General features: G+C 44.4%; 1 protein-coding gene across 3 annotated transcripts in view; it reads right to left on the reverse strand.

The window, feature by feature from the left end:
* The window catches only part of RASGRP1 (RAS guanyl releasing protein 1), a 217,890-nt gene extending 202,865 nt beyond the window's left edge, over positions 1-15,025 (reverse strand). For all 3 annotated transcript variants that reach the window (XR_008699090.1, XM_055537329.1, XM_055537330.1), the window contains exon 1: positions 14,982-15,025. The gene's annotated coding sequence lies outside the window, so the exon portion shown is untranslated. The remainder of the gene's footprint in view (positions 1-14,981) is intronic.
* Between the last annotated feature and the right edge of the window lie 6,314 nt (positions 15,026-21,339).

Raw genomic sequence — 21,339 nt, forward strand, 5'->3', positions numbered from 1 at the left:
AGAACAAGAGACAACAGAGGAGATGGTCAAAAGACAGGGACTTTTAAATAACATGTTCCTTCTCCTGATAGTAACACCTGCCCATGCTCCCCCCTGTCATCTCTGGACCAGCTGGTGGGAAGGCTAAGGAGAGTTCATGCAGCTTCTAGTGCAAGTCTGGACACACAGAGCTCAAGAAACACTAGTTATGATGATTATTTTGTTTCATCAATGATCCCATGGTGCTTTATACATAATGTATTACGTCATTTATTTGGGGGGAGTTGCTGACCTGCTTTGTGCCTCAGTGTCCTCATCTGTAAGATGGGAATGAGAATAGTGTTCATCTTTGGTCGTGAGAAGAAAAGCTGAGATACTAGGTGAAAGCTTTCTGTATATTGAGCACCCGAAAGTTGTGGCTGTTACAGACATTTGTTGTTAGCAAGTCAAGCAACAGGGAAGAGTGGGCCTCAAAAGCATCAGGTATATTCAGGCAGGTTTGGGAGAACATAAATGTTAGGGCTCCCTCTAGCGAGGATCTGGAGAAGTTCAGCCAGTGCCCCACCAACCTGTGATAGGTGGGCATCCACAGGCGGCTGATTAGCTGCACAGCAGCAAGGAGCCTGTGAGCTGGGAGTCTTGCAGGCTTTGCTGACCTCCTGGGTTGGATTAGGAGATTTATGGAGAGGCAATAGGATTTCAAATGTAAAGGTTGTGAAAAACATTACACATAGTATGGGACAGGCCAGGGGTTGTGCAAGCTTCCTCTCTTGTAAAATTGCTTGAGGATGGAAGACTCTGGGAAAGATTCCTTTTCCAAAGAGCATCCCAAGCAAGAGTAAAGGATCACTGCAGCCACTTATGGACTTCCAGGTGGAACAGGTGGTAAAGAATCTGCCTGCCAACACAGGAGACACAGGTTCAATCCCTAGGTCAGGAAGATTCTCTGGAGGAGGAAATGGCAACCTACTCCAGTGTTCTTGCCTGGAGAATCCCATGGATAGAGGAGCCTGGTGGGCTACAGTCCATGGGATCACAAAGAGTCAGACACAACTGAGTGTACACACACACACACATACACAAACCCGTTCAATGCCCCAGAATTAGTCTGGGTATTGAACACTGATCAGAAAGAAGAGATGTTGGGGATTGTGTTGATGTCTATATGACTTAAAACATACATGTGGATTAAGGGAATGGGCTGAGGCTTAAGGGGGAAAATGCATGCCTCAACAAAAGCTCTCTTGGTTTCTCAGGCCCTCTCTGTGGCTCACCACCCTTCAAACTGTCAGCCTTTTGGATGTCCCTCTTTTTGAACCACTTCCCTCCAGAAGAAACTCTGGGAGGATGACTAACCCTGGGAGAAGGAAACTCAAGGGGGCAAGTGGAAAAAGTCAGGCCAGGCCATCAGGCTGTGGGGAGGAGAGAGAATAAAGGGAAGATCTTCCTTTTACAGGAAGCTGTGGCTCTAGGAGATATGGGAGGGGTGAGGCTGGACCAGCACTTAGTGGCAATTGTCTGTATTGTCTGAAGGGAGAAGGAATCAGAAAGAATGTTCTCAGACCTGGGGTGGGATGCTCTAAGAAGGTAAACTCTGATCTCTTCCTCCAGAGAGTTCAGTAGGATATGACCTGATCTTCAAGGGTACACATTAAGAACCAGAGCAACCTTAACTCAGGATCTGGGATCTTCTAAAAAGAGGGGCATGCACCATGAGAGAGAGATTCCATGCTGGTCTTCGTTTGAGGTGGGAAAGTACTGGGGTGTTGGACGTGGTGATATGGAACCAAGAAGGGAAGGTAGGAGGTCTGTTACTGCCAAAGCAATTGAAGATTAAGTAAGTAGTTTCTACTCTGGAAGCTGCTTACTCTCCAGGGAAGCAAGGATACACTGTAATAGAGTTTCACATAAGGATGCAGGCTGGGGAAGTGGGGCAGAAAATGCAAGCTTGGCTGCCTTATGATACTGTTGTGATGTGTGTATTTTGCTCCTTGGAGCTTCACAAACCCGAATTAGGGAAAGCCACTGTGAGGCAAAGGGCTAAGACTTACCATCAGGCAGCAACTTCAACACCCAGCAAAGTGTAAAAAGTGTGCAGTAGTCCCCCCTTATCCTTGAGGATACATTGTAAGACCCGCAGTGGATGCTTGAAACCATGAATAACACCAGACTCTCTATATACATGTGTGTATATGTGTGTGTGTGTGTGTGTGTGTGTGTATACACACACACTGTTTTTTCCTGTACACACATGCCTATGATAAAGTTTAATTTATAAATTAGGCACAGTGAGAGATTAATGATAATAAAATACAATAATTAAAATGATATACTATAATAGAAGTTACATGAATGTGGTCTCTCTCAAAATACCTTACTGTACAAGGTAATGCCTTTCCTACCATAATGAAGCACTTAATATACACTGTGGCTATAACTTGTAGTTGAGGTACAACACTAGAAAAACTAGCAAGAATTTCTTTATCCTTCACAACTTTATGGATAGAAGACTCATTCTTACTGGAGAACAGCCTCAGCATATACTCCTCCCCCCCTTTCCTTATTAAGTTGAGGACTTTTAGTTTTCTCTTAAAGGGAGCCCTTGATGGCTTCTCTTTGGCTTATCTGAATTGCCAGCATCACTCCTCTTGCATTTGGGGGCTGATATTAAGCAAAATCAGGGTGACTTGAACACAAGCCCTACCAGGACAGTCAGATGACCCAGGAAGCTACCATGTGACTCATGGACAGGATGGACTGACACTCCCAGGAGGACCGGGGAGGACAGACTGACACTCCCAGGAGGACCAAAGAGGATGGACTGACACTCCCAGGAGGACCGGGGAGGACGGACTGACATTCCCAGGAGGACCGAAGAGGATGGACTGACACTCCCAGGAGGTCTCAGGAGGGCAGCACAGGATTTCCTCACGCTGCTCAGAATGGTGCACAATTGAAAACTTCTGAGTTATTTCTGAAACTTTGCACATAATATTTCTGGACTGTGGTTGACCAACTGCAGGAAGTTAAACCACGGATAATGGAGTACTTTGGTATTTTACTCATATGTACGTACGTGTTAAATCATCGTGGGAAAATTATGCCTGAGAAAGTAGAGTGGATGTGTTCAAAAATCAAGATCAGACTGGTAACTGCTGACCTAAGAGCTTTGTCCTCTCCGGAGCCTGAATGTGAATGCAGGCATTGTTCCTGCTCCAGACACCCTTGTCACTGAATATCAGAGCTTCAGAGGATTTATACTGCCTGCCTAGGGTGTGCTCCTCACAGCTCTTCACAGAGCTCCAAATCATACCTTCTGGAACTTTCTATTCTTTTTGTGCCACCAAGTCTTATGCATCGCATTAACCTAAGGCAATTAGCTTTATCAGGAAGAAAAGAAAGACTGGACTTGACTTTTCTCTTTCCAGATGGTGAAACTGCCAGATCAGATGCTCTGTTTCTATCTCCCTTTGGGCAGTTGCTTAGTGCTGTTGTGGAACTTTCTAACCATCTCAATTTTGCAGGTGAGCAGAAGCAAATAACCCCCTTCTCCTTAAGTGGCCTGTAGGGATAGGGCCCAAGAACTTCCCCAGAAACACTTGTATTTCTGATGACTGTGCACTGGAGCTTTGATTATTTTACAGTGATTAAATAGTAAAGGGGCCTTTCTAATGGTTAACTTGGACGCTCTGAATAGAAAACTACTGAAGACTCAATTCAGTCGAAAACCTGGTTAGATTCATAACTCACTGAAATTACTGGCTAAAGTGAAGAGTCAAAGTGTTGGTCGATCAGTTGTTTTTAAGCCTTTGCGACCCCGTGGACTGTAGCCCGCCAGGCTCCTCTGTCCATGGGATTTCCCAGGCGAGAATACTGGAGTGGGTTGCCATTTCCTTCTCCAGGGGATCTTCCTGACCCAGGGATTGAACCCAGGTCTCCTGCATTGCAGGCAAATTCTTTACTATCTAAGCTACCAAGGAAGCCTGAGATTGCTGGCTGGATGAGTAGATTTACTAGATATTTAACCAAGATCCAAGACAATTCAGATTCCTTATTTTAGATATGAATTTTGATAATTTTCCAAACTTCAAACATGGCTTTTTTCCCCAATTTTATTTTTTTTAAACTAGAAGCTGGCAATTAACTATCTAGATAGTATTTTCATTTTCATATACGGATTCTGATGAACAGGAAAAATAAAGAAAATTGAGGTGCCACATCATAACTTTGCAAACTACCTTTCATCAGTGGAAAACTGTTAAGAAATCCAGTGATCTAATCCAAATAACCTTGCAGTCATTTGGGCTTCCCAGGTGGTGCTAGTGGTAAAGAATCTGCCTGCCAATACAAGAGAAGCAAGAGCTGCAGATTTGATCTCTAGGTCGGGAAGATCCCCTGGAGGAGGAAAATGGCAACCCACTCTAGTATTCTTGCCTGGAAAATTCCATGGAAAGAGGAGCCTGGCAGGCTACAGTCCATGGGGCTACAGAGTCAGACACGACTGAGCAGCATATCATTTAGGAAGCCCACTGAGAGGGTAGTTCCAAGCAGTGTTTGTGCCCAATTAAACTGTCCTCCCTAAGAGTTACTTCTCACACTTGGGGCACTCTCTTGAGTTTCTTGACTTGAGGATGTTCTGAAAATGTTGTGTCTTTGTTTCCAGAGGTCTTCACGGAAGCTCTCTGGAAATAAGGTCCTCCCAAAGGGTATAGGAGAAGGTGGCGATAGGGGATGAGATAGTTGGATGGCATCACTGACTCAATGGACATGAATTTGAGCAAACTCTGAGAGATAAGTCTGGCGTGCTGCAGTCCATGGGGTTGCAAAGAGCTGGACTCGACTTAGTGACTGAACAACAACAAAGGGTTTCCATCCCAGGCCTGGAGGGTCTGAGTTATCTTACACTTCAGTGCTCTTCTTCCCTGGGGTGGGGACAGGGGTGGGAATGACCTAACACAGCCTTATGTTTGATCTGGAGCAGCTGTTCCTCAGGGCATCCAGCCGCCTGGTCCTGCCTCTTTGCCAGAGTCCTGGGCCACTCAGTGGTTTCCTGCAGAGTCCCATGACCCTGCTCTCCTCCTCAAGTCCGACCCCATGGGGATGCCCAGACCATCCCACACATCTGTCTGAATATGACTTTCAACATTTCTTCACCAACTGTCTGTTGGCTGCCAGCTGTGTTCCAGGCACCTTCGGAGACCCTGGGAACATGGCAGTGAGCAAAACAGACAAGAGACCTGCTTCCAGAAGGCTCTCTCTTGTCAGGTGATGCAAGGCAGCACAAAAAGCAAACCAGATCAGACCATGCCGGACAGTGAGAACAAGAAAATGAGAGAGGATGGTAGGAGAGGGAAGCCTTGGGTGGGCGGGGCAGTTGGGATGCTTCAGAGAGGCTGTCAGGGAAGGCCTCTCTGAGAGAAGACAGTATAACTGAGGCCTGAACCCTAAGAGTGACCCAGCCACGCAGACAACCACAGGAGGAATGTTCCAGACAGACGGAAGATCAGGAAAGTCCATGAGGTAGGAGCAGCCTTGGGATACGGGAGGAAGAGTGGGAAAGCTGTGGGGTGGAGCAGGGGCTCAGGCTCCTGGCTTATATGAAGGGCACACGTGGGACTCAATCCAGTCTCAGGATATGAATGGTGCTTCCCTAGTGTCTCGGTGGTAAAGAATCTGCCTGCCAAGCAGGAGATCTGAGTTCAACCCCTGGGTCAGGAAGATCCTCTGGAGAAGGAAATGGTAACCTGCTCCAGTATTCTTGCCTGGGAAATCCCATGGACGGAGGAGCCTGGTGGGCTACAGTCCACAGGGTCGCAGAGTGAACAGAAGCCGGTGTTCAAGGTCCCGAGGAGGGGACGGGCTAGATGAGAAGTTTGCCAGATGTTCTATGGCAGAAACCCTGTCTTCCCAGAACACGTGAGCCTCTCCCAGTGACAGTGCTCCCTAAACACCTGCCCCACCTGCCTTTTCGTGGCACCCTGTGTGTGCTCCCATATGTCCGACTCTTTGTGACCCCACAGACTATAGCCCTTCTGGCTCCTCTGTCCATGTGATTTCCCAGGCAAGAATACTGGAGTGGGCTGCCATTTTTTTCTCCAGGGAATCTTCCTAACCCGGGGACCAAATCTGTGTCTCTTGGGTTTCCTACACCACAGACGGATTCTTTACCACTGTGCCAACTGGGAAGCCAATGGGAGACTGGGGAGGTCAAGTAAGCTTGTGTGGCCAGAATGTGGTGCCATGAGGTGGACTGTGTGTGCAGGGTGCTAGTTGTCAGGGCCTGGCTCCCAGATATGGATGCCAGAGCAGAGGAAGGCAGAATGCCTCATCAACTCCCTCCTTCCTCAAGTTTGGCCCAAAGCAGAGAGATGTTGTTGGCCCAATGCCAGCCTGGACTAGTCGGACCTGACTGACGACCTCTTCTCTGGTTTATCACCTTCACCTTTCACACCATGGCTGTGGAAGCCCTGCACCCAGCTTGATGCACAGCTGCTTGGGTGTGCCCCTGGTGGGGGCAGTCAGCCCGAGGAGGCCTCGGCCTGAAGGGAAGACGGCGGCGGGACCAGCTGTTCAGGAGGCTGCTCCACCTGGGGTTCTGCTGGGGCCTGCGGCTGAGAACTAACCACTGTGCTGACTCACCATGATTGTGGTTGAGAAAAACCCAGCAAGATGGTGACTCCCATGAGTTCAGGAGCTGTAAAATATAGGCCAGGGAGCCTCAGTTGGATGGGGCTTCAGCAGTGAAAAACCAAGGTTTTTTCTGCCCTCTCCCCATCTCTTTTATGGTATGGAGCCACAAGGGACCTACAAGATCCTGGGCATTTCCCCCTGCAGCCCCGTGGGGACTGCAAACCAGGTCAGGAAATGGGCAAAAGGGCAGAAGCAGTGTCTGTGTCCAGGCCTCTGGGGCCTCATCAGTCTTTCTGCTGTGGCTGAGCCCAGATCTGGCAGGTTCTCTGTCTCAGACCTCTGATGAGTTTCACTCTTCAGCACTGTGCTCAGCCCATTAAATACAGAACAGTGTGGAGGACAGAATAATGGCTCCCCAAAGATGCTCACAGCCTAATCCCCAGGACCTTTGAATATGTGACCTGACTTGGCAAAAAGGGGTTAAGCAGGCGTGATTAGCATTGTAGACCTTGAGATAGAGAGGACTAACTAGCTGTTGTTTAGTCACTCAGTCGTGTCTGACTTCCTGCAACCCCATGGACTGCAGCCCACCAGGCTCCTCTGTCCATGGGATTTCCCAGGCAAGAGTACTGAAGTGGGTTGCCATTTCCTTCTCCAGGGGATCTTCCTGATCCAGGGATTGAACTTGGGTCTCTTGCATTGGCAGGTGAATTCTTTACCTGTGAACCACCAGGGAAGCTCCAAATTATCCATTTGGGCCCATTCTAATCACGGGAGTTCTTAAAAGCAGACAACCTTCCTTGGGTGCGCCCAGAGAGAGAAATGTGAGGGTGGAAGAAGGTCAAAGAGATGGCAGGGTAAGGACTTGTGGTCCTGCTGGTTCTGAGATGTCAGGGGCTGTGTGAATGACCAGAGAGTCCTCCAGAAGCTAAGGGTGACCCCAGGTGACAGCCATCGAGGAAATGGAGACCTCAGTCCCACAACCCATGAACTTCCAACACCCGAAAAAGCAAAGAAAGGACTCTTGATCAGAGCCTAAGCAGAGAAACAGCCCTGCTGACGCCTCGATTTCAGCCCCGTGAGCCTCAGGGGACTTCTGGACCATAGAACTGAGATATGATATATTTGTGTTTAAAACTGCTTACTTAAGGCGATGTGTTATAGCAGCAATAGAAAACTAACACAAATGGCTACGGAGTAGAATATATTTTATAAATCAATATAATTGTCTTGCCTGTGGGACCCTAACTTCCTTGGTAGCTGCCAGTGTTGGAGAAGTCGCTTTTCATGGCTGGCTGTGTGTTGGTGGAAGGCAGGCATCCTTCCTTCTGGTCCTATGCCTTTCTCGGCACATCTGAGTTTACTTCTCTGCTCTATTGTTGCTGGCATTGCCCCAGCCTGGCCCCTGGGAGAGATGGTGCTGGAGGATGGCCTTTTCAGGAAGCTCATAGGACCACTTACTGCTTCCTGTCAACTTGGCTGCTTTAGAGAGGCAGCCCCTGACCCCTCACCCCAGGCTGGTGGTTCACACACAACCTCCAAGCCACTCTTCTCTCCTCCAAGTGTCCTCCTGGAGCAAGTAAGTTGTCTCAGGTTGTAGCTAAGGCCTCCAGACTGTGCTGGGTCCAAGCAAGTTCATGGCTTTCCTCCACTACAGCACATGACTCCAGGGAAGCCCGGAAGTGGCCTCAGGCCCCTTCCACTGACCACCCCGCCTGTCCTCTCCCCACTTCCTCCCTCCTGGTGACCCAGGGGCAGATGTGTCTACCGGGACTGCTGCTCAGGAAACTCCAGCTGGAAGAGGCGGGGTGGGGTGGGGGGGGGTGAGCATACAATCTCGCTTCTTCTTAGATGCTTGGTGGGGAGTCCCACTTATTTCTTTCCTTCCCCACCCGCCTTGGGATGGGCCTGTCAGTGGTGGTGATGGCAGGGGAGAAGCCCTTCCCACTAGCTCTTCTTTCACACCTTGCTCTCCCTCTCCTCCTCAGCCTTTTCCCAGCTCACACTCCAGTAAAGAAACTGTTTCCGTTCACAAAGCCTGTAGCCCCTAGTGGTTATTAGCTCATAGCTGGTGCAGTGTCTTGCTTGCATAGAACAGGTACTTAATACATGTCCTTTGCCCCCACCCCTCAAACACAGAGCAAACAGCAGACAGCAGTTTCAACCATAAACAATTGGGTAGAGTCCCCAGTTTTCTCTAAAGCCTCTAAACAGGAAGATTCAAAAACATCACCAGAGCCTCAGCCCTTTACCCTCTCTCCACCTGTCCCCACTCCCCGCCACCCCAATGGGCCGGATTCTAGCTAGGGAGGGCCAACAAGAGACTCCTTTACCTTTCAACATTGTCTGACCTGTGCCTGGGATTCCACGTCTTTCTAATTTTGTGGATGTGGTCAATTTAGTTATTTGCTAAACTTTCAGTGAAATAATGTCTAATGGCATTCAATTTCAATACACATACTGTATTCCCCATAATTACATTTTCTCCATAGATGATTTTTGGCCTTCATTTTTCCACCAACAGGGCTTGTTAAGCCAGCTTCACCTCATGGTTCATGTTGCATCCCCAGACTACTTGAAGGACAGTGCAAGGCAGAGTCAGGCTGGTCATACTGAGAGTGAAACTGCCACCTAGTGGTCATTAGAGGCGTGACTACCTTTCCATGAACTCGCTGGTTACTGATTACAGTATTTGGAAAACACTCAGTTAACAGTTTTCTTTTAAACTAACTTAGAACTTGTGGAGTCACAAGTGGAATCACACCAAGAAATGTATCCACTTCAAAACATTATAGTAAAGAGGCTAGGCATATATGGATATTTTCAAATCAAAATGATTCATGAAACAAAAATCAGATTGACATGCACCAAAGGGTCAAAGTAAGACATTTTTCCCTTTGACTAAGATGTGTATGTGTGTGCTCAGTCCTGTCTGACTCTTTGCAGCCCCCTGGACTGTAGCCAACCAGGAGCCTGTGTCCATGGGGATTCTCCAGGCAAGAACACTGGAGTGGGTTGCCATGCCCTCCTCCAGAGGATCTTCCCAACCCAGGGATTGAACCTGTGTCTCTTGCATCTTCTGAATTGGCAGGTGGATTCTTTATTGCACCACCTGGGAAGCCCTCCTTTGACTAAACTTAAATCCAAATGAAGTCCCACAAAGATAAAACAAGCAAACCAGGCAATCAAACGCCTAAACCAAACAGCTCAAAAAAAAAAAAAAAAAAAAAAAGGAATAGCTTTTCATATACCCTACACACATCTTCCAAGTGCTGGCTGGCTCTGGTCAGTTCCCAGAAGTTTAGTGGGCATTGGAGCAGCTCATCACAACACACTGTGGGATTTAAAACCAAGTAAAGGGTCGCTGAGGGTTAGACACTACTGAGTAACTTCACTTTCACTTTTCACTTTCATGCATTGCTGCTGCTGGTGCTAAGTCGCTTCAGTCGTGTCCGACTCTGTGTGACCCCATAGACGGCAGCCCACCAGGCTCCCCCGTCCCTGGGATTCTCCAGGCAAGAACACTGGAGTGGGTTGCCATTTCCTTCTCCAATGCATGAAAGTGAAAAGTGAAAGGGAAGTCGCTCAGTCGTGTCCGACTCTTTGTAACCCCATGGACTGCAGCCCACCAGGCTCCTCCATCCGTGGGATTCTCCAGGCAAGAGTACTGGAGTGGGGTGCCATTGCCTTCTGGAAATGGAAACCCACTCCAGTGTTCTTGCCTGGAGAATCCCAGGGACGGGGGAGCCTGGTGGGCTGCCGTTTATGGGGTCGCACAGAGTCGGACATGACTGAAGCGACTTAGCAGCAGCAGCAGTATAGGAGAATGTATCGGGAGGCCACAAGGGAGACCTGCTGACCCTACAGAGAGTGAAACCTGAAGTGATTCATCAAGATTAGGTGTTGTCAGGTAGGAGTGACAAAGGCAGGAGGGGGTTCTACCAAACTGAAGGAAGGGCCCATGCAGGCCCTTCCCAGAGGGTGGACAAGGCATGTGAGTTCAGGTGTTGGTGGGATGAATAGTGTGGCTGAAAATGTAATGCAGCCTAAAGTCTTGTGCCAACAACACATTTCTTGATGCCTATTTTACCTATTTATCAGCTATTTATGTTTTCTAAGTACACATACAAAAGAGTATAAGACATTGAGAGAAATTTAAGAAGACATGGAAGCATGCTGTAAAGATATCAGTTCTCACCACTTTGAGCTTATAGATTTAAAAGAAACCCAATAAAAGTCCTATCATTTTTTTTTCTTATTGTGCAAATAGACAAGCTACTTCTAAATTTTTGTTTAGAAATGCAAAGGGCCAAAGACAGCTAAGACCATCTTGAAAAAGAACAAGCTGCAAGCCTTATCTTATTAAAGACTTGATGAAACTAAATAAATTAGAAAGCTGGCACTATCTACTGAAAATGAACATACATGCACCCACTGACCCAGCCATTCCACTCCCAGGTGTGTACCCTAATGAAAATGCATAGATATTTAACAGGAATTTATACTAGATCATTCAAGGAAGCACTATTCAAAATAGTTCTAGACAGTGACCATTCAAATGCCTATCAGCGCTGTGATGTCTTTGCAATATGGAATTCTATACAGCGAGTGTGAATGATTTACAAGTATACACAACCCTATGGATGCATCTCACAAACATAACATCAAAAAGGAAAGAAGCCAGAATACACACTATACAATTTCCATGAATAAAGTACAAAAATGGCCCAAACTGATTGTGACAGTTGATTGTTTTACTAGGTCTGCTTCTTCATCTTTCCTGGTACCTTTGTCCTGTGCCATGTGACTACAGCTCCTTTCACTAAGCACATGGAGCACACTTCCCCAACAGGGCCAGGACGAGGGTGAGACAAGCGAGGCATTTAATTACCCTGGACGCTAAGTGTGAGGGGTCATCAAAACCCTCAGTAGTGAAAAAGATTTTAATGCAATATTAAAAAAAAATTAATGCAAAAAACCCATGGTGAACAAAATATCAGCATTTTGTTAATACAACCCACCTGATTGTAGCCCACCAGGAGCCTGTGTCCATGGGGATTCTCCAGGCAAGAACACTGGAGTGGGTTGCCATGCCCTCCTCCAGAGGATCTTCCCAACCCAGGGATTGAACCTGTGTCTCTTGCATCTTCTGAATTGGCAGGTGGATTCTTTACTGCACCACCTGGGAAGCCCTCCTTTGACTAAACTTAAATCCAAATGAAGTCCCACAAAGATAAAACAAGCACACCTCACCTGCAACTTACTGGAGTGTTCAGAAAAATCTGTGTAGTTACTTATTTTGAACTCTACCCACAATTACATATAACAAAACACTTAGCATTATTTGGATCATGATTTTTAAATTCATTAGGCCCAGACAAAATTAAAACATAAGAATGTTTTCTGAACTAGCATTTCATTTGCTTTGAATTTTTGCTAAATTCATCTTTACAGTTAGCTTTAAATCGACCAGCTTTCAATGAAAAGAATAATTTTTATAATCATTGTTTTTTCAGCCATAAGATTACTGCTAACATGTGTAAGACCAGAAAGTATGACTTTTTTATGCATAGAAATTAGATATAATTATCAGTTAGCATTGATTGTTTGAGGAGCAATTAATTAGCCATCTATTGACCAACTGTCTATCACTCAGCAACCCACCATCTATTTGTCTTCATTCCTGATGGGAAGAAGTACAGCAACTAATCAGAAATGTGATTTGTATGGTTTTCCTGATGTGGAAACTTCCTTCTCCTCTTAGCTGGGTTGGATTGATCCTAGCAATTTGATGCCAGAGAAAGTAAGATGAAGATAAAATGGAAAAATCTGTATCTAAATAATAGCACTTGTGATTTTTTCCTGCAGCTCCCAATAGAAAGACTTTTATTTGCTTTTCAAAAAGACGTACGACCATTATGATGGGATCTTTCTGGAGAAAATAAATTTCTATTTAGTGTCAGATTTTCTACCTAGTTCAAGCACTGCCCCCTCGTCTGGCCCTCACAGCACTGTGCCACACTTTCTGCAGCAGAGGAGGGCCAGGAACAGTGCCAAGACCTGTATCGTATCTCCTTTTTATGGATAAAGACACAGAAGCAAAGAGAGGTTGCCTCATTTGCCCTAAGGCTCACAGTGAGAGCTCACAATTAGCAGAGCTCACAATGAACTCAGCTGTCAAACTCTGGAGTATGAGCTCTTCATAACCAAAAGTTGCCTTCAAATTGTACCATAAACTCACAGTTTCAAAGGAGCTGTGATAAATCCTCTTTTAAAGTGCATACTTATTTTTTAAACAGGGCTACATCTCGCTAATTTACCGCAGGTGTAAATCTAAATTTTTACACACATTAGGTTTGCTTAATGTGTGGAGGGGCATACCTATAGTATGAGTTTATAATAAATGAGCTCATTCTGAAACTAATGACTTAGAACATGTGCTTGTAGATTGATTAACAGGGCTTCAGCCAAGGTCTTATAGCTTAGCAGAGACTCTGGAAAGAAATGGAATAAAATGAAAATAGTGTTCTGTAAAATGGACTACTGGTACATATGTAAGCCACTCAAATGTTTTCACTGACGGGAAAAACACCGACAGTATTTCTGGCTGTAAAGCTTCTTTCTCTGTTTTGCCCCTTCTGTATTTCTGATTTGTAGGAGACTTCCTCCTCCTTTTGTCCCTTCTCACCAGCATGAGCAGAAGCAAAAAAGTAAAAAGTTTAAGCAGATCATTCAACAGATACCCTCCCCTCTCTGAGCTTCTTTCACAGTCAAAACACTTTAGCTGGACTTCCCTGGTGGAACAGTGGTTAAGAATCTGCCTGCTAAAGCGAGGGACATGGGTTTGATCCCTGGTCCGGGAAGACTCCACGTGCCGCTAAACAACTAAACCCCTGCACCACAACTTCTGAGCCTGTGCTCTAGGATCCATGAGCCACAACTACTGAGCCTGTGTGCTTAGAGACTGTGCTCTGCAACAAGAGAAGCCACCACAATGAGAGGCCTCAGTACAGAAACCAAGAGTAGTCCCTGCTCTCTGCAACTAGAGAAAAGGCCATGCTCAGCAATGAAGACCCAGTGCAACAAAAATATACTATATATATACATATATATGTATATATATATATTTTTAAACAAAACACCTTAGCTTTCAGGTGCAACAAATATATACTATATATATATACATATATATATATATATGTATATATATATATTTTTAAACAAAACACCTTAGCTTTCAGGAGGCCATGGTCTTCAGTCTCTGTTTTAGAGTCTATTCCATTCTGTTTCCTGGGAGCCTCAGAGAGCCCCCACCATCCACAGACAGCCCTTTGTTTCTCACTCTCAGAAGGGTGAGTTGTGAGATTTCAGGGATATGGTGGGAAATCTAGAGGCTTCTTCAGGTCCCATAATTCCTGCTTTGCCTTATGCCCCTCGGAGGATGCACTTCTGGGGAGGCCGTCCTGGACTCACGTTCCTCCTTCAGTCAGGGCCAAGAGGTCACAGCCAAAAGGATTCTTAGAGTGAACTGGTGACAACATGTGCTGAGGCTATCTATTCTCTTTTTTTTGTAATTTCTACCATTAGGAATTAGAGTCTCTGTTTTAAACGAAGTGCTGGATCTAATCACTCACGCTGGCAATATAGCCTTGCTCTTTAACCAAATCAGTCACCAGTTTCTTTCAAAAATGTAGCTAATGTAAGTTTCAATTGTGGGTAAAGTTCTCTCCTAGGTGCATCAGGGCATGAAAAGGTGAGAATACAGGTCTGTCCCCTGGGCAGATTGGAATGTGTTGACAGGGAATTAAGATACACACCACCCGATGAACTCTAAAACTGTGATACAAGGACTATTATAAAGAATGCGAGGGTGGGATAAATTCAGAGTGGGACAGGTGAATTTTGATGAGGGTATTTAGGGTGGCTTTTTCTTGGAAATGGGATTCACAGATCCCTTTGAAGAAAACATGCTTCCTTTCATTTCCCATCTTAGTTCCACCATTTATTAACTCACTCCAAAGTTGCCACAAATGCACTTATTAATCTTCCAACTTCCAGTCTTGCTCCACAAGATGCCTACTAACTCATTGGCACAGTTAATGTTCCAGAGTTACCCAGTTTTGGACCAGAAGGGTTTCTTTCTTGGGTAACCATGTACCTCATTCCCCATCATCCAAGTCATTTTTCCTTTGTGGACTTAGACTTTGGTGAACAATAAAATGATCTTAACTTTCATAGTTCATAGAGAAAAGATTTGGAAACAAATCAGCCATAGATTATATACAAATTGGGCTATTTTTTCATTCGAAAATAGTCTGCCCCAAAGAAAACCAGTTAACTATAAGCAAACATTTGCAGTAAAACTTGCTTACCTTTGACGATCTGGAACCAAAGATACATCTCCTGGAGGCAGCATAGGACTGATGAGGCAGGGATTTTATCCACTCTGCGTTCCCTTTCTCAACAAGATACAGCTGTGAAACCTCCAGGAGGTCACAATTTTGAGCTCATGGGCTGGCTGCTTTTTAGAATCACTGGGGCAGCATTTTGAACCTGCAGTTTCTTGAGTTCCATCTTTAGAGTTTCTGTTGCAGTAGATCTGAGTAGGGAAGAGAAAATTGCTTTAAAAAACCTGTATAAGCCAGGTTTGGAAGTGACCATTGGAGGGGATGTTCGTTGGTCTGTAAAATTTCTGGTGATTAGTGATACTGGATTAATGCTCTCCCATGATTCCAGTTTCACAGGTCCTTACAAGATCTGCAGCTGATTTAGGGAAGGAAAAGAATGGTTGTTGGGCAAGATTGGTAGTGGTCACCACGTGTGAGTTGGTTACATTTTTTTCCTTCTATGTGGGAGAATGTTTCCTGTGAGTATGGTACACCGTCACAAAATGAGGTCGCATATACAAAGCATAATATTAAGTGATGCTGGAAAAAGAAATCAACCATACTGTTGCTATCTTTATACATTCCACTTTTCACGATTCCTCATTTTTTTCTTTTTATGCTTATGATCGTAACTGATACTCTTTTATCCTCCTGTTAGTATCCTCCTGGAAGCTTTCTCACATGGTTACAAAGGCTTTTTGCATTCCCCCCTCCCCTTTTAAGAACTTATTTATTTGATTGCATTGGGTCTTTATTGCAGTACGTGGGATCTTCATTGCGTCATGAGGGATTACGTGGTGTAGGGACTAGCTAGTTGTGGCTTAGTAGTTGGCCCTGGTGGCTCCGTGGCACATAGGCTCCTGTTCCCCAACCAGGTATAGAACCTGCACCCCCTGCATTGCAAGGCATATTCCCAACCACTGGACCACCAATCAGGGAAGTCCCTCCCTTTCCCTTTTAACATGCGTCTGCCCTTGCCAGGTTTCAGCGTATCTGGGTGTATACCACATTGGTGAATTTTAATACTTGGCCCAATAAATGTCTTGGGGGTTTCTGGGAGGCCACATTCACACTTCTGTATTTTGAGGACCATTCAATGACACCAATATTAGCTTGATGTACTTTTACAACCTGAAAGTTACTAGAAGTGCTCAGCTCATCAGGTTCCCTGATGTTTCTCACCCTGTGTAACAAACAAGATATACCAGGAGATGGCGCTGTGGGTCAACTTTTCCTCCACAATCTGTACTGTCGGTTTTCTCCAAGAACCCAGGTGAATTATCCAAAGACAAAGCTTTCATTCCTTTCCTACTGGGGCTAATGAAACTACCCAAATCTGCAAGCTAAATGAAATCTTTAAAATTAAATTTTAACTTTTAGGTACACATGAAAGATGACAATGTACTGACTTGGAACCTTGCTCGAAAGGCATCATACGTAAACTTGAACAGGAGAAGGTAGATTTGAGTGTTTATCGGTAACTTCCGGTTGTTAGCAAATGGGTCAGAGAAGACTTTTGAGGAAGCCAAGAGGCCAATCTAGGGCTTCCACAGAGAAATGATTGCAATATAAACAGAGCTCTAAAAAAATACATATATATATATGTTGTTCTTGGTTTAACTATGAAAATATTAGGCAAAAGCTGCTATCTGCAAATTAGCATAAGAAAAACATCTGATACCAAGGGCCATAGGATTTTGCCCAAGCTCTTTGTAACCACTAATGCAGTTGGCTCACTTTCCTAGGCAGTCGGAGAAAAAGCTAGCAGACTGTTTGGCTTTCCTCTTGTGTATTTATAACTTCTTCTGGTATTTGCAGTTAGAATGCAGCCTGCTGGAATGGATTTTCCTCTCCTACTTGCATGTAAATAACATGACCATGACCCTGTAAATTTCCCACAGGCCACGTTAGACACAGGGTGTTGTTATCCCAGAGGTGGGGTCCCTGCATCATCCCTAAGAGTGTCTAAGCCAATTAGCTCAGTTGGTTTGAGCCTGGCTATAAGACATCCAAGGTCATGGTAACCATCTGTGGCAAGATTAGCAAAGTTAGAGAAGAGACAGCTTATGTAGTCTCTGCACCAAGAGGAATGCTCTAACCCAGCAAAATGTGAGCTCCTGGTGACATGGAAAAATATAATGAGCATGGCTCAGTGTCCCTTGATGGCAAACAGAACAGGCACTCAACTCAATGACGTCATCATTAACAGCAGAGCCTTTTTTGTCTATATAGGGGCACCACCTTCCTAAGAATGAAGTTGTATGAGCCCATGATTCCTGACTGAGAGCTTTTATTTTGTGACTTTTCACACAGCTCCCTGCTGCTGCTGCTAAGTCGCTTCAGTTGTGTCCGACTCTGTGCGACCCTGTAGACGGCAGCCCACCAGACTCCCCTGTCCCTGGGATTCTCCAGGCAAGAACACTGGAGTGGGTTGCCATCTCCTTCTCCAATGCATGAAAGTGAAAAGTGAAAGTGAAGTTGCTCAGTCATGTCCAACCTTCAGCGACCCCATGGACTGCAGCCTTCCAGGCTCCTCCGTCCATGGGATTTTCCAGGCAAGAGTACTGGGGTGGGGTGCCATTGCTTTCTCCACACAGCTCCCTATGCCTCCTAAATTTTTTACCTTTACACACAACACTCAGGAAGAAATAGGAAGATAAATCTGCTTGTTGATAGCATCAGGAAACAGTTTAAAAGAGGGGATGATGTTCCCACTGCAGCTAATTTTCCCATTAGTTGCAAAATTTTGGGGAAATTGTGCAAAACAGATTTCCCATCATTTATGCCTGCTTTCTACTATGTCTATTAACTACTATGATCCAGATGTGTTCTTAAGATTTATAGTTGTTTACTTGGAAAGCAAAAACTCATCTGAAACAGAAAATGGATTTTTCAGATAAAGAATAAATCTTTGTGGTTGAGATGAAGAAGAAAGTCTTTCTGAGCTAAGTTTCTGCTGCTGGCGGGGTTGAATGGCTGGCACACAGCAATAGCCCACATTCATCACTGAGGGACAGGCTCTGTGCTGAGCACAAGATCAGCTGTTCTTTGTTTTGTTGTTTAGTCGTTAAGTCATGTCCAACTCCTTTGTGATCCTGTGGACTGTAGCCTTCCAGACTCCTGTGTCCACGGGATTCTCCAGGCAAGAATGCTGGAATGTATTGACACTTCCTCCTCCAGGTGATCTTCCCAACTCAGAGATCGCTTATGTCTCTTGCAGTGCAGGCAGATTCTTTACCACCGAGCCACCTAGGATACATCTTTGAATCCTCACAAAACCTTGTGAAGTAGGTACTGTTATTATCTGAACTTTTAAGGATAAAGAAATAGGCCCTTGAATTTTAAATGAATTCCCTGAAGTTCCCTGTTAGTAAATGGCAGGGCCATAATTTGAATCCAGGCCATATAATTCCAAGGGCATATTCTTAACTACAGTCCTATCTTATTTGGCCTATAGCTTATCAGAGACAATCTAATTACAGTCTGAATTCTATTTTTTCCCCCCCAAACAGGATGACATATGTGCAATTCTATAATTGGGAAGTAGGTCCCAACTTCCATATTCACATATGCTTCCTTCCATATTTCTCTTCAATAGGCTGCAGGTATGCAGCGAGGTTAGGAATCCCAGGGTCAGTGTGCCTGATTTTTATTAAGTCCTTTGTGTGTTTAACATCTCTCCTTGGAATGGGAGGCTACCTTTCCTGTATTGTGCCCAGGTTGGAACTATGTCAAAAATTTTGATGAGATAAGACCCATCTGGTATCCTGTTACAATGGACTACTCCAGGCATTTCAGTGCTCAAAAAAAAAAAGAAAGAAAGTTCTGTAGTTAATAGGAAATATCCTCCTGACCATGCACCCAAGCATCTATCTGTTGATACTTGAGCATATTCTCTGGGGTTTCATCCATTCAAAGTATCCCCTTTATCTCTGACAATACATACAGTATTTTTGTAAAGGAAAATCCTTCAGTAATTATCAAGAATAAAATTTTCTTCCTATTATTTATACGTGTAACTTTAAAGCAAAACATGAAGAACGGGTTTTTAATGTTTATCTCGAACACATACCTTTAAAGGTTTAAAACTTAACCTCCCCTCCCTTCACTTGGAGGTTCCTTGTTATTTCCTTGTGGGCCTTCCTCTCTAAGAGCATCTGCCTTGGGAAGACAGCATGGCATTTTGCTCTAGGGGCTTGGATAAAGGGGATGTCACTATAGACAGAGGAAGTTTCCTAGAAGTTGAATTTGAGTTGGATCTTGAAGGAAGTGCAGAATTTGGACTGATAAAGAGGTGGGGTTTATCACATGCAGAAAAAAGGAGGATGAGCCAAGATTAGGTGCTGAAATTGAACCTATTGGTTTAGACTAGGAAGCCTGATAGAAGTAGATGGTAACTTGTCTATATGGTATGGGGGTGGGGACATAGCCTGAATGGATGAGGAATGTACAATTAATGGAGGATTCAGTGGGGTTAGCAGATACCAATGGCAGTATTTTAGTGTGGACATGTCTTTGGAAACCACTTACTCCAAAGGTAGCATCTTACAGAGGAAGTCATGGAGATTCAAGGTGATGAGGTGAACTTCCCAGGGTCTCACAGGGTGTCAGTGGCAGAGGGGTCATTCAGCACTTGCTCCTTGGTGCATTCCTGATTCTGGGCTTGGTCTGAGCATAAACATGAAGCCACTGTAGGCCAGGAAGTAAGAAGCCCTTCCACGGTACAGTGTTCGTTTGTTGGAGGTGTCAAACAGGGAGAAAATCGGAAGGAGAACTATTATTATATTAAAAGCATCTATGGAAAAGACAACAAATAACAAGCATTGGTGAGGATGTGGAGAAAAGGATACCTCACAGGCTGTTGGTATGAATGTAAATTGATGCAGTCACTATGGAAAAGAGTATGGAAGCTCCTCAAAAAATAAAACATAAAACGATCATATGATCCAGGAATTCCACTCCTGGATATTAATCAGAAGAAAACAAAAACACTAATTAGAAATGACATATACACACCTATGTTCACTACAGATTATTTACAATAGCCAAGATATGGAAGCAGCCTAAGTGTACATCAGTAAAGAAACAAATAAGATGTGGTCTGCATATATAAAATGAACTATTACTAAGCCATAAAAAAGAATTAAATCTTGCTATTTGCAAGAACATGGATGGAGTGAGGGGGTATTATGCTAAAAGAGCAACTGAGGACAACCACACAGCACGAACAATGCTAAATGAGATAAGTCAGAGAAAGACAGATACTATGTGGCACTACTCACATGGAGAATCTAGAAAAACAAAGCATAAATACAGAGAACAAACAGGTATTTTCCAGAGAGGAGGGAGCTGGGGGAGAAAAGAAACAGGTGAAGGAGATTAAGAGGTACAAACTTCCAGTTAAAAGATAAATAGGCACTAGGTATATAATGTAAAGAAAATAAAAGGTGCGAAAGGCAAAGGAGAAAAGGAAAGATATACCCATTTGAATGCAGAGTTCCAAAGAATTGCAAGGAGAGAAAAGAAAGCCTTCCTCAGTGATAAATGTAAAGAAATAGAGGAAAACAATAGAATGGGAAAGACTAGAGATCTCTTCAAAAAATTAGAGATACCAAAGGAATATTTCATGCAAAGATGGGCACAATAAAGGACAGAAATGGTATGAACCTAACAGAAGTAGAAGATATTAAGAAGAGGTGGCAAGAATACACAGAAGAACTATATAAAAAAGATCTTCATGACCCAGATAACCATGATAGTGTGATCACTCATCTAGAGCCTGACATCCTGGAATGAGAAGTCAAGTGGGCCTTAGGAAGCATCACTACGAACAAAGCTAGTGGAGGTGATGGAATTCCAGTTGAACTATTTCAAATCCTAAAAGATGATGTAAAAGTGCTGCACTTAATATGCCAGCAAATTTGGAAAACTCAGCAGTGGCCACAGGACTGGAAAATATCAGTTTTCATTCTGATCCCAAAGAAAGGCAATGCCAAAGAATGGTCAACTACTGCACAATTGCACTCATCTCACACCCTAGTAAAGTAATGCTGAAAAGTCTCCAAGCCAGAATTCAAAAGTAATTGAACCATGAACTTCCAGATGTTTAAGTTGGACTTAGAAAAGGCAGAGGAACCAGAGATCAAATTGCCAACATCGGTTGGATCATTGAAAAAGCAAGAGAGTTCCAGAAAAATATCTACTTCTGCTTTATTGGCTATACCAAAGCCTTTGACTGTGTGGACCACCACAAACTCTGGAAAATTCTTCAAGAGATGGGAATATCAGGCCACCTGACCTGTCTTTTGAGAAATCTGTATGCAGGTCAGGAAGCAACAGTTAG

This window comes from Bubalus kerabau, chromosome 10, assembly GCF_029407905.1.
Source record: "Bubalus kerabau isolate K-KA32 ecotype Philippines breed swamp buffalo chromosome 10, PCC_UOA_SB_1v2, whole genome shotgun sequence".
NCBI lineage: Eukaryota > Metazoa > Chordata > Mammalia > Artiodactyla > Bovidae > Bubalus > Bubalus kerabau.